Here is a 13713-nt window from a genome sequence, read left to right on the forward strand (position 1 = left end):
CCAGGTTGAATCTGAGCCCTGGTACTTCCCAGACATGTGACTGCATTGGTCATGGTCTCTGCTGGGTGCTCAGAAGGTTTAAGAAAAGCTGTTTAATGAACATGTAACTGAGCAGGACCCTCTGAGACCCTGAATAGACCCCCATCCATGTCCTCCACCTGCCTTTTGTCTGTAAAAATCTGTAGTCAAAGAATAAATTTAATTAGAGAAGTGAAAAAATGCAGAAAGAAAGGAAAACAGTCAAGAAAGACAAAATAATACTTCAGCCATTAAACAAAGTCAAGAACATTTAGTTCTTCCTCAAGGGCTATAAATGATATTCTGAGCCATGTCCTTTGAGCTATTTTGCAGATACTGAAACCCCTACCATGTGGAACTGTATGCTGCCCACAAGCATGCAGACCCCAGACCTGCTGGAACCAGAAGGTTGGTGATGCTGACTCCCGGTTACCTCACCACCAACCAATCAGAAGCATGTCCACTAGCTGACCACGCCCGGCTCCCTGAACACTATAAGACTCCTCACAACCCCCTCCAGGGTGGGACACACAGTTCTGAGGGCATTAGCCCTCTGTGGCCCCCTCTGCCTGGCAAAGCAATAAAACTATTCTACTTTACCCAAAACTCTGTCTCCACGTTTCTATTTGGCACCGGTGAACAGAAGCCGAGTTTTGGCAACAAACAGACTCTTCAAAGGGGAGGGCTGAGGTATGGGGACCAGCAACCCGGGGAAGCTGTTACTCTCGGGCCTGAAGAGGTCAGAGAAGGAACCCTGTGAGCACTGGGGCTGTGTGAGGGGGTCCGCGACAGGAGGTGTGGCCTTAGGTAGAAGAAGGCTGCCAGGTTCAGAATGCAGGTTCTGGGGTTTAAATCCTGCCTGGACAAGCTACATGCCTGGGTTACCTCATCTGTACATGTGGCTAATAATACTGCAAATAGGGCTAAGGTTTAAATTTGATACTGATTAAAACACTTGGAACAGTGGTTGGCACTGTTCAAATCATAAGTACTCAAATGTGAGCACATAGTAATAATAGCTAAGGAAATTAACCTTGCAAGTTACATTTTTTTAATGGAAAAAGGACTTCAAAGTTTTTAGGGAAAACAATTTTGACCCTAGAACTCCTAACCCAGGCCAAGTATCAATCAAGTGTTTTCAAATATGCAAAGATTTAGAAAATTGACCTGCCAAGCACTCATTCTGAGAAAGTTACATGTGGATGCACTTAACTACAAATGAGGTCTTCCAGTGAACAGTATTTGCAGAGTAAGAGCACCAAGTCCCCATCTTTCACAGTGGGAGCCAGTGTGTAATATCCACGGCACAGAGATCCACATATGGTAATTACAGTCTCGGATGTAAACACTAGAGAAACTAAATAGAAAATGGAGGAGTGCCTCAGAGGGGAAGGTGATGAGATGGGGAACTCTTTCCACTGTAAGCAATTCTCTATGTATGTTTTCCACCATGTGAAAACTGATAAAAACAATTTTAATTTTTCACTGATGATCATTTCGTGACATCAAAACACATCTTCGATAATATTCAACAGGTGGTTTTACCATTTTAAAAAGCCTTGATCAACACAAGGGAAAGGGGGTGATACAGATTGAGACTTAACAGGCATCTGAGCCAATCACAAACCTTCTCTGAAAACCCATTAGAACAAACTGAAAAAGCAGTTGAATCATTTGAGCATTTGCTGATTAGGTATTCGATTTTAAGGAATTGCAGAAGGGTTATTGTGGATTTTTTTATGTTTTCTTTTTTTAGAAATACATGTTGAAATATTTACAGATGAAATTATATGGTGTCTGGGATTGCTTCAAAATCATCCAGTGGGAAGAGGGTACTGATGAAAGCAAACTGACTATAAGTTGATAATTACTGAAATGTGGGGGTTATATGATTTTCCGAGCTTGTATGTATGTTTGAAATTGTCCATATTAAAGCCAGACACAGAATAGGGATGTATACACTAAGTGGCAACAGCACACATTTTGACATCTTATATTTTTTATTTAAAATGTAATGTTCAGGGCTTCCCTGGTGGCTCAGTGGTTGAGAGTCCGCCTGCCAATGCAGGGGACACGGGTTTGTGCCCCGGTCTGGGAGGATCCCACGTGCCGCAGAGCAGCTGGGCCCGTGAGCCATGGCCGCTGAGCCTGCGCGTCCAGAGCCTGCGTTCCGCAACGGGAGAGGCCACAACAGTGAGAGGCCCACGTACCACAAAAAAAAAAAAAAACAAAAGTAACGTTCAGTTTTAAGATAAAGCCTTAACTGAGGCAGATTCTCCTCCTTCTAAGGGATTTGAACATAAATTTCTGAAGAGTTGAAGTGTGGACTCCACTGGCAATCTCCGGCTCTTGGGGGGTGTAGAACAGAGACAAGCAACGCCCAAAAGGGAACAATTCTAGCGCTCCCCAAAGCTCCAAGGACCCTTCTGAAATAGCCCCGAGTCCCCCGCACCCCTCACCAAGTCCAATCCCTGATTCACTTGTTGGGCTGGTTTGCTGTGCCCGGCCAGGATGCCACTTTCCTTGGCGGTAGGAGGGCTGGGTGGGGGGGAGAATGAAGCAGGAGGAGAGAGTGTGTGGCAAGATTTGAGAGCGAGAACCAGACTGTCAACTGGAACAGTGCATACAGTAAGCACTTAATAAATGTTTGACTGGATGGATGAGAACCAAAGCACGGATACTGAAGAAAGGCAGTAACTTTTTCCCAGAGGTAAGAGGTCTGTTGATAAAGACTATATCCAACAAAAAGCCAAGAGCTCCCTGGCAGGAATAAGTGCCAATATTCCAAATATTCCAGTGCTCCGCTGAGGGTCATTCTCACTAAGGGAGTTTCTGCGAGTGTTGTCTAAACTCTTTTCTAACCCCCATTTATTTACCTTTTTAGATTTCCATATTATTTTTCTACTGCATTTATTGGTTGATTTGCATATAGTGTGGCCACAGCAACCTCTCCAATGTCATAAATATGCAAAGGCAGCCGCAGTCGTATCAAAGGAATTTAAGAAACAAAACAAAAAGTCCAAAATATGACTTCTTAGACATAAGTGAAAAAAACATCCCAGACGTGGCAAGATTGCATGTAAATTGCTTCAGCTGAATTTAGACACTCAATTAGGTACTTAATTATCCTGAAGCTTTATTGATGCCCTATTAGAAGTGGGCTCCATCCCTTAGAATCAAATAAAAGACACAGGTCAGCTCCCTGGAGTGGCCTGAAGGCAGATCTGATGGGTTGAGGCAGGTAGCTTTCAATCGACAGTTCGACAGTTCGCAGACCCCCTCCACTCCTATTGTCCTAGTCACAGCTCTCATTGAACAAGCATTTTCCCCCGAGAGCATCTCAAACCTGAATGTTAAATGTGGCTTTCTTCCAGGGCTCCAAGCAATCTCTCTGCATGGTCTGGCTGTAAGGCCGCCAACATTCAGCCGCAGCTGACCCCTCTCTGACTTTCCAGGGGTCACCATCCCAGCTGCTCTCCTGAGCTGCACCAAGTGGGACCCTGATGGAGCTGTTAGTGGTCTACAGCCCACCCCCTCATTAGTAACTTAGGTCCACAGGCAGCAGGCTCCAGGTCCCTGCCCCGGTATCACATTATATGATAATTATACTCAGATTAGTTTTTCATACCCTTTGGACAGAGACATGCTAATTTGGATTCTTAGACATTAAAATCGTATAAAGTTATCAAGTGATTTTAAGTCCAGTTTCTTAACTGGGGTGCCCTAATGGAGAGAAAAAGATGTGGCTATCGGCTTCCTATCAAGAGCTGATTCCTCAAATGACTTTAATAAGAAGCTTCTTGGGGGTGGGGATGTCATGTCTCATATCCAATTCAGCACCTATTTTTATTTTTTTATAAATTTATTATTTATTTAAAAAAATTTTTTTTGGCCGTATTGGGTCTTTGTTGCTGCACGGGGCTTTCTCTAGTTGCAGCGAGCCGGGGCTACTCTTCGTTGCGGTGCGCGGGCTTCTCATTGCGGTGGCTTCTCTTGCTGCAAAGCACAGGCTCTAGGCGCGTGGGCTCCAGTAGTTGTGTTGTGCGGGCTTCAGTAGTTGTGGCACACGGGCTTAGTTGCTCCACGGCATCTGGGATCTTCCCGGACCAGGGCTCGAACCCGTGTCCCCTGTGTTGGCAGGCGGACTCTTAACCACTGGGCCACCAGGGAAGTCCCCGGCACCTTATTTTTGAATGCCCGTAACCTATTTACTGACTGTCTTCACACCTGCTCAACAGTTCTCACCTTCACAGCCCCAAATTGCACAAAGGCAGCAACAAGAACTGGAGATCAGTTGGCCACCTACGTTCATCATTTATTCTTTCAAACTCATCACCACCAGAAATAGAACTGTCCAAGGTACCTCCAAATAACCTACCCAAGTGGTGAAACATTAGTCACGGCTCTCTTTGTCCAGAGCAGCTGTTAACAGTTCAGGCTCCAGGGCTGCAACACCAGCTCCTCTGATTACCAGCTGCTTAACCTCTCTGGACTCCACTTTCTCATCTGTAAAGTGGGACTGCTGTAGGATTAAAAGAAATAATGCCCTGAAGCACACAACACAGTGTCTGGCCCACAGAGCCTTCAATAAACGTTATTTGTTTTTTATGAATATAGAAAAAGAAAAAATACATATTGAATCGTTCTCAAGTGGTAAAATATATATTATGTAGTAATAGTATATATATATTATGATAGTATATATAAATATATAATAATATATAATATGATATATAGTATATGTCTTTTTCTGTTTCCTTTGCTTTTTCTTTTACCACTTTAGAATGGTTCCACAGGTAGGGACACTTCAATTATGTTCTCTGCCTGGTGAGCATTCTTGTCAATTCTGGCTGCTTTTCCCTCACTTGATGGAATCTATCTGTGTCTATCTGTGCCTATCTGGGTCTCTGTCTCTCCCTCTCCCTTTCTCTCCAGGAACTCCCATAAACTGAGATTCCTCCCCCCATCTCCCTGAGAATATCAGCCTCTATCCACCCCCATCCTTCCCTAGATCCTCCCAAACTTCCTGGCCCCGCTCCCTTTCCTATCTGACTCTCACACTGAATCCCAGGGTTGGTCGGTCTCCCTCTGGCATTCCCAATGCCCTGCCTCAGTCTCACAGCCCAGCTGCCCCAGTCCTACACCGGCCAGGCTGCCAAATCCTGCTCGAGAAGCCACACAGCCCTACAGGCTGGCAGCCACTGCCACAGCTGGGCCTGCAGGACACACACCTCTCCCTCTGCCTTTCAAAATGCCAGTGGCAGAAGACTGTGGTTCTTGGTATCTGTGATTAGTTAAAACTATTTCTGGGGACTTCCCTGGTGGTCCAGTGGTTAGGGCTCTGCGCTTCCACTGCCGGGGGCCTGGATTCGATCCCTGGTCGGGGGAACTAAGATCCTGCAAGCCATGCAGTGCGGCCAAAAAACAAAAACCAAACTATTTCTGAATAAAATTTTCTCCTACAAATTCCTAAACGTTAACCTTGAAAGTCAAGTGATGGGATTAGGAAAGCAGTTTATGGAATGGCAAGGCATTTCAGCCTCATCAATGAGAGAGCGTCCTTCAGATGCCCAAGGCAGATTCAAGCTAGAAGCCTGCACGTGATTTGTAATGGACGTGGTCAACGAAATACTCTTGAAAATACATGAAGTTCCAGAAAGCACCAGTCACAAGGTTAAGGAATCTTGGTATCCCAGTTTCCCATGGTCAGAATAAAGAGCTAGGAAGGACACAGCATTCTGTCCTCATGCTCATCGTTTTTCCAGCAAAAATCCATTCCTAGGGAAGTGTCTCTTATAACACAAAAATTTTCTCAATAGATTTTTTTAAAAACACTCTAGGAAAACAAAGAAGTTCAGAAATGGTGGATGCAAGGGAGCAATGCAGGAAGGAAGTGGAACAAACAAAAGGGTGGTTGCTATAAGCCACTATGTTTTGGTGTGGTTTGTTATACAGCAATAGGTAACTATGTTTGTGTCTAACCAAAATTCATATGCTGAAGCCTAATCCCCAATGTAATGGTACTTGGAGGTGGGTCCTTTGGGGGAGTAATTACGTCATGAGGGTGGAGCCCTCATGAATGGGATTATAAGAAAAGACAGGAGAGAGAGGTTGTGTCCTCACTCATTGTCTCTCTCTCTCTCTCTCTCTCTCTCCCCGCCCCCCCTCTATATATAATATAAGGACACAGCAAGAAGGCAGTCATCTGCAAACCAGGAAGAGGGTCCTCACCAGACACTGAACCTGCCAGCACCTTGATCTTGGACTTCCGGCCTCCACAATTGTGAGAAGTAAATGTCTGCTGTTTAAGCCACCCTGTCTGTGGTATTCTGTTATAGCAGCCCGAACCGACTACAACAGTAGTTAACCCTGTATCTCAGTTTTTAAGTTACAGGGTATCAAAGATGGATTGTGACTCAGGTAGAAGAGGAATAAACATCGCCTAAAGATGGATAAAGTGACAAACAGGATTGTGAACCCGTTTTTGAGGACCAGGGAGTACGTGCTTTGATTCTTTGAGGGATAGTTGCAACCTGTTAGGTGAAATCATGATTCTGCTACTGTTTTTGGTTTTTTTGCGGTACGCGGGCCTCTCACTGTTGTGGCCTCTCCCGTTGCGGAGCACAGGCTCCGGACGCACAGGCTCAGCGGCCATGGCTCACGGGCCCAGCCTCTCCGTGGCACGTGGGATCTTCCCGGACCGGGGCATGAACCCGTGTCCCCTGCATCGGCAGGCGGACTCTCAACCACTGCGCCACCAGGGAAGCCCTCTGCTACTGTTTTTATCTGGAACTTAAGAATGGGTAAACGAAGTGCGTATGGATGCCAAGATGACAAAGGTGGAGTGTGTTACATTTTTTTCAGCTTGGCGGCCTCTATTTCTCCATCAGCAATAGCCACCAAAATTACAAAAGTATATCCCTTATGACACGGTGATCCCACTTTGGTATTTTTTTCTACAGGTATTCACACCAGTGTACATATGTGAAAATGTATCTCTTGAAGGGTGTTCATTGTAGCATTGTTTGCAGTAGCAAGGGACAAGAAACCATCTAAAGTTTGTCAAAAGTTAAATAAGATATGGTAAGTTCATATAGTAGAGTACTATGCAGCTGTAATAAAGAATGAAAATGACAAAACTCTGTGTGTATTTATATGGAAAGATATCTAAGACACTGATAGGTAAAAAGGGCAAGATACAGAACTATAGGTAGAATATGGTCTCTTGTATAGCAAGGAAGAAAAATAAAATATATATTTTTATGTATGCATAAATATTCTCTAGAAGGGTATAGAAGAAACCAATGGTAGAGGGGAATTGAGGCAGAAACAGAGCAGATGGGAGTAAGGATGGAAAGAAATTTTATATGCTTTTTTAAAAAAATGTGAACATACTTCTATTTAAAAATTAAACATGCACAAAAGTTAATTATGCATTGTTTTAAGAAAAGCAAGTATTATTACAATGATAATGACATTAGTTTAAAAATGTAGTTGCATCTAAATTTATTCTTCTTACTTAAAATTCATTTAACTTATGGAGAAAAAGAGCCACACTGATTTGGCCAGCTCTCATCCCTCAAACTTTAATTTTAGCCATTTTCAAAACTGCAGAAAATTTGAAATAATAGCATGTTAAACAGCCATATGGCCTTCTTCTAGATTCACTACTTGTTAATATTTTGCCATATTTGCTTTATCAGTCTCTCTATACAGATGTATACAAGCAATTCACACTTTTTTTTTTGGCTAAATTACCTGAGAATTAGTTGGAGACATCATGACACTTTAATCCTTATGTATTTCAACATGTAGCTCCTAGAACAAAGACACAAAAACACAACTTATGGCCATCAAGAAATTTACTATTAACTAATAAATAGCCCATGTTTAAATTTCCCAGATTGTCCCAATTGTGCCGTTTATACTCATTTTTTCTTATCCGGGATCCAGCCAACGATCACACATTGCATTTAGTTGTTTTGTCTCTTGACTCTCTTTTAATCCAGAACAGTTCCCCAAATCTCTCTTGGCCTTTCTTGACACTGACATTTTTGAAGAATCCAGGCCTGTTGTTTTGCAGGAAGTCTTTAAATTTGGATTTGGATTCCTCATGACTAGACTCAATTAAACATCTTTGGCAACGATTATCACAAGTGATGTTATGCCCTTCATCAGAAGACTTATGGTATCAGCTGGTCCCATCATTGGTGATAAAGTTTGATCACTTAGTTAAGGTGGCATCTACCAGATTTCTCTGTTGTAATGACCCTTTTTCCCCTTTGTAATTAATAAGCCTTCAGGGGTGATACTTTGAGACTGTGTGACTATCCTGTTGCAACAACATATTACTCAATGGTTTAGCATCCATTGATAAGTTTTATCTGAATCAATTATAAAGTTTGTTGCAAAAAGTGATTTTCTAGTTTTACCATTTCTTCTACATTTATTAAGTGCCACTCTTTTCTATAGGGTAGGGTATGAGGGGCAGTATTATTTGCCTCAAACTATTTTTTATTAAATATGTTATAATCCATTACTGTCATCATTCGTTATTATGCTCAAATTGTCTCAGGTTTGCCCAGTGCTGATACCTCCAAGTTAGCTCCTGTGTCCTTTTGCTACGTTCCCATAAATTTTGGAGCATGTCCTTGCATTTGGGAACAAGATATTCCAGTCTCAGTTTGCACATTTTCTGCTCCAGACCTGAAATTCACTATTTTCCAAGAAGCTTTGTTTCCTTTTAGTAGGGAATGGTATTTAGAGACCACAGTCCGGGTGCCAGGGGTTTTCACTGCTTCTGGTCTCTTTTTACCTACTCGCTCTGGTAAAGAGCTGGTCTTCGTTGTTTAATCAGCTCTCATTCATTTCTCTACCCCACCCTCATTTTCTTTTCCCCCTTCTTTGGCATCAAATCCTTGGCAAAATGTTGGAAGCTCTGAAGATTAGAAAATGTGGACCTAGACGGTACAACATTTGAAGGGAGACGACATCTTCATTTCTTTCCCAGCGCGTCCCCTCAAGCTGAAACAGGTTATAACTGAACTATGTTAAGGATTATCTATGAAGAAAGGAGCAGGCAGCAGTTCTCCATTCACATCTTTTTCTGCTTGAGGGTAAAGAACTGGAAGAATTTCATCTAATACAAATATGATTTGAATTTTAAAAGTCTGTGTCTAATTACTACTTATGACTATGGTAAAAATTGATTTTATATACTGTAATTGTGTGATTTGAATATGTAATCAAAAATGCAAAGCTTGATGCCTTTGATTCTTATTTCCATAACCAATGCTTCTCAGTTCACATATTTCAGTGGTTTCTGGGTTGAAACACCTTTTTCTAATTAGCAATCAAGACGTGCACAGTAGTTCGAGACCTCCTCAGGGTTTGAACCACCCTGCATAATGCATTTTATTCCATATCATGATTACGCTTGGCTCTTCGCTGAACTGGTCATTACCTTGGCCACAGAAAGACATCCCACAGGGAGTCTATTCTTGAATTCTTAAGTGGCCTAAGATTTGCATCCCCCTGGCAGGTAAAAGGGTCAAATTTAACCATCAACTAGCAAACATTTTCAGAAGACAAAAAAGTAAGTTACAGTTTGCAATGACTGGAGCTGTACCCTAATGTTTTAATAAAAATATTTTTATACACAAAGAACATGTGTTCTCTGAGGACACCACAGAAATCACCACATGATTCTACAAGACCAAGGACAAGCCATGAGGTCCCTGGCCTGTGAAAACCAACTGGTCACCCCAACACCTCTCTTCAAGGTCAACCTTTGTCGTGCTGTATATCAACATTCATAAGATATATGGGCAGCCACCAAAAACTCAAAGCAATGCTCCACCAAAAATGGGAAACCGCTGGTTCACTGGGAAGCCTAATGGTGACTACGACTTAAACTGCTTCTGTGCCTTAAGCATTTCAGGAGCAACCCTTCCCTCAGGTCAAAGGAAACTGTGCCCAGGCTTCAAGTCAGCTCTGTAAGCCCAGACCCCCACCCCAGTCCAGAGGCTCCCCCTACCCCAACCCCTCCCCACAGCTCTCTTCATGTCTGGCACTCTCTTTGGTTCACAACTGTTTGCCACTTCCTGTGTTTTGCCTTATATTTTTGCTATATTACTTTCGTCTCCCCACGTCAATTATGTAGTCCGTCACCAACGAAGAAGCACATAATACTCTCTTCAATATCTCTACGGCATTCTCTGAAAATAAGCACTCTTGTTCCTGTGGTTGTGATCATTGTTAAGGGTGCGAAATACAGAAAGCTCGTGTTTGGGTTTTGCATGGACCTAGGGAAAAAGAACTCTAGGGTTTTTCCCCCCTGAAGTCAACTATGGTCACAACGAAAACTATCATTTCTTTATTTCAGTTCCTCCTCACCCACCCAACAGAATGCCCCCCAACTCTGCCTGCCATAAGAATCCTGTAGGAGAGTGCCAGGATACACTAGACACATAGAGACAACAATAGAGTGGACATAGGACATTTGAGAAATATAAACCAATAAATCTACCAATTTCTGTATTTTTTTAAACAGAAAAAACACTGTCATTTCAAATGTCCATGGTACCTATAAAATAGTAATTATATACCAAGCTACAAATAAAACCTAAATCAATCCCCCCAAATAACAAGGCACATACTCTCACCACCACCAAAAAAAAAAAAAAAAAAAAAAAGATGGCTTAAACCAAAAAATGAATAAATAAAATCTAATGACTTGTAAACTGAAATTCGTTCTCCTGGTCAAATTGAAAATAAACAAAAGTCACCATCTTATAAATAAAGGACAGTAAGAGCAACATATGTCAAAATTTGTCAGGTGGGGACATAGTTATACTCAGAAAAAAATGCTGTCTACCCTGAAGAACAAAGCCACGATATTTTATACCTCCTTCCATTAGGAGGTAGAGTTTGTTTACACAGCCCTTGGACCTGGGTCATCCTCTGACTTACTTTGGGTAGTAGAATGTGTGAGAGTGATTTTGTGTGAATTCCTAAGCACGGCAATTTCAATTTTTTCTCTCTTGGAATGCTGCCTCCATACTGCCACTTAAGGAAACTTCTAGCCCACTGAGGATGAGAGACCATGTGCAGGAGAACCCAGGGGCCAGCACTAACTGCTGGACACCTAAGTGGCGTCTCCTGGACCTTCCAGCCCAGCTGACCTGCCCCCATAACTGATCCCAAGTGAGATGAGCAGAGTAACCCCAGACAACCTAAAAAAATCATAAGATACAATAAAGTGTTGACATTTTGAGCCATAAATTTTAGGGTGATTTGTTATGCAGCCATAGATAGCAAATGATAACTTACTGTTTATCATAAATCATGGAATTTTGAACTCATCATAAATAAATGAAGCAATTCTAGTGGACTGTGCTGTTTTGGCCAGTAACCCAAGTTGGTCCAATCAGTGAATCCCAGCACTTTTCTGGACACTTCCCTGGCACTTGGCTCCAGCTGGGGGCAAGTAAGCTGCTTCCAAAGTTCATCACAGAGAACCAGCCTCTCCTTCGGCATAAGTCTCACCTTTCCTCCTTGGCTCCAGGTGGGTCCCTGTGGCCAGGAGATTAAGACCTGCTGATTTGCTCAACCCTGAACCCTCGGTGCCCCTGGAGTTGAGAGTGGAGTTCTTAGCACACGAAATGTGCTCAGTACTCATCAAGTATTATTATCTATATCGTTATTATTACCTGGAAAATACATTGCTGGTTTTCTAGGAAACAAAGAGGCACTCTTCAACTTGTCCCTGACTTTCACCCCCTCTGGGGACTGGGACACAGGACTTATGCCAAAAGGTGTGGAGTGGGGGGGTGGGGGGGTCATCATTCCTGCTAAAATAATGATTTTATTTATTTTAGAAGATTTTTTTTTTTTTGGTTTAACCCATCTTCCCCCACCCCCCTGTGGTGGTAAGAGTATGTGCCCTGAGTTTAGAGCAAGCAGCAAAGAAACATTTTTCTTTTGAAAGTATGTTTATGTCGCTGTCAAGCAGCCCAATAATACTGTCTCCCTCCAGGCTTTCTCCCTGCCGGGATCTCCTTACAGACAAGCCTGCACCCCAGGTGCCTGCGAGCCCTTCAAGAACTCTGCAGCCTCCTAGAGCAGGAAGATGCCAGATGCTCCCTGCTTGGGGCAGGGCGACCAGGGTTCGAGGGGGCCGGCTCTGTTCTGACTCTCCCGCCCAGTCTCTGCTTGCCCGACCACCGCAGGAGAAGCCTCGAGAAGACCGGAGGGAGGCCTGCCTCTGACGGCAACCCAGAGACAAGGGTTTGGCCAGAGGAAAGTTAACTCCAACGTTACAGAGCGACCCTTCGACGTTTCTGTGCGTAGCGGTCCCCAGCCTCTCCTCCCCATCACCGCGGAGAACCGTGGCTGACGCACCCAGGACCGAATCGGGGTGGCGCCCTCAGAGCCCGACCCCCGAGCTTGGTGAGCTGGGGCTCCCGCTGCGGGGAGGGACATTGGAAGAACCCCCTGACTCCCCACGCGGCGTCGGGGAGGACCCATGGTGGAAAACAGCGCGTCACCAGTAGTGTTTTGATTCCAGCCACAGAGCGGGCGTTAGCTGTGGCTCTTTTCCGCGGCCTCGGTCAGCCACTGAACACTTCTGGTTTAACCACTCCGGGGAGTGGAAGGTGTTGCCGAAAACCCAGTGTGGTTTCTACTGCGCCAGCGTCTCTGTTGCAAAATTAATCCCATAAGTGGCTGGTAAAGGGCACGTTTCCCAGGTAAGTGGCGCCGGCGCGTGCGGTGACCGCGCAACGAGAGGGCGCCCTCTCACTTCCAGTCCCCGCGCTGCAGCCCATCCCCACCGCCTCGGACACCTGGCCAGCGGTCTCAGCCCCTCCCCTCTTCCAGAGCTTGCCAGGGTCCTAGACTGTGGCAAGGAGACTGCCCAAATGCGCTGGGCAGGGTCCAGGCAAGACCAGGCATTGGCTTGCCTGACCAGCGCAGCTGCCATGTGACTGCCGCGGCCGGGGATCCTCGCCACAGACGGAAACGGTGACCCCCAGTGGGTTCTGTAGCCTGGCACGTTCTGGGCTCTTCTGTCCAGTGCCCGAAAGGCAGGAGCGCTAAGGATCTGAGACTTCTCCTCTCATCCTGCCCTTGCTTCCCTACCCGAAGGGGCTGGCAAGAAAAGGGAAGACCAGAGAGGGGTCTCCAGGCAGAGGCAGGCAGTGGGAAAGACGGCGGGTGCAGGGGGCTGTAACCCTCGCACCCCACCCCCTCCCAAGCCTTGGCTGCCTAGCCCACCTCCTCCCTGCCTTGGGGCCCTGGAGAGAAGGGCAGGGGGAAGGGGAACCGCACCAGAGGTCACCACTGCAGGGTGACACTCTTCCAAACTGACAGTCCTTGATTTTCAAAAAAAATATAGAAATAAGTTTATACACATTTCCAAAGTACACAACTTCTTTGGAGGCTTATTATACCCATGAAAATATAGGTTATAAACACAGTAACTCGGTAGCTCCCTGGTGGTCTAGCGATGAGGATTTGGCACCTTCACTACCACGGCCCAAGTTCAATCCCTGGTCTGGGGACTGACATCCCATCAGCCATTTGGCACAGCCAGAAAAGAAAAAAAAAATAGAGTACCATTTGGTTCCAGTGAAGCAGGCCCAGAATCCCAGCTGAGTGTAAGCTGGCCTCGCCTACAGCTGTGCACCTGTAGGT

The 13713-nt window shown here is 44.7% G+C and overlaps 1 long non-coding RNA gene across 2 annotated transcripts in view; it reads right to left on the reverse strand.

Annotated features, from left to right (window-relative positions):
• Positions 1 to 4106: 4106 nt before the first annotated feature.
• The window catches only part of LOC113605763 (uncharacterized), a 30334-nt gene continuing 20727 nt past the window's right edge, over positions 4107 to 13713 (reverse strand). For both annotated transcript variants that reach the window (XR_003427328.1, XR_003427329.1), the window contains exons 4-5: positions 7777 to 7836; positions 4107 to 4540 (exon numbers count right to left, since the gene is read on the reverse strand). This is a non-coding gene — a long non-coding RNA (uncharacterized LOC113605763). The remainder of the gene's footprint in view (positions 4541 to 7776; positions 7837 to 13713) is intronic.

Source organism: Aethalodelphis obliquidens, unplaced genomic scaffold (genome assembly GCF_003676395.1).
Source record: "Aethalodelphis obliquidens isolate GAN/ISIS:26980383/991018 unplaced genomic scaffold, ASM367639v1 scaffold43, whole genome shotgun sequence".
In the NCBI taxonomy this organism is placed as follows: Eukaryota; Metazoa; Chordata; class Mammalia; order Artiodactyla; family Delphinidae; genus Aethalodelphis; species Aethalodelphis obliquidens.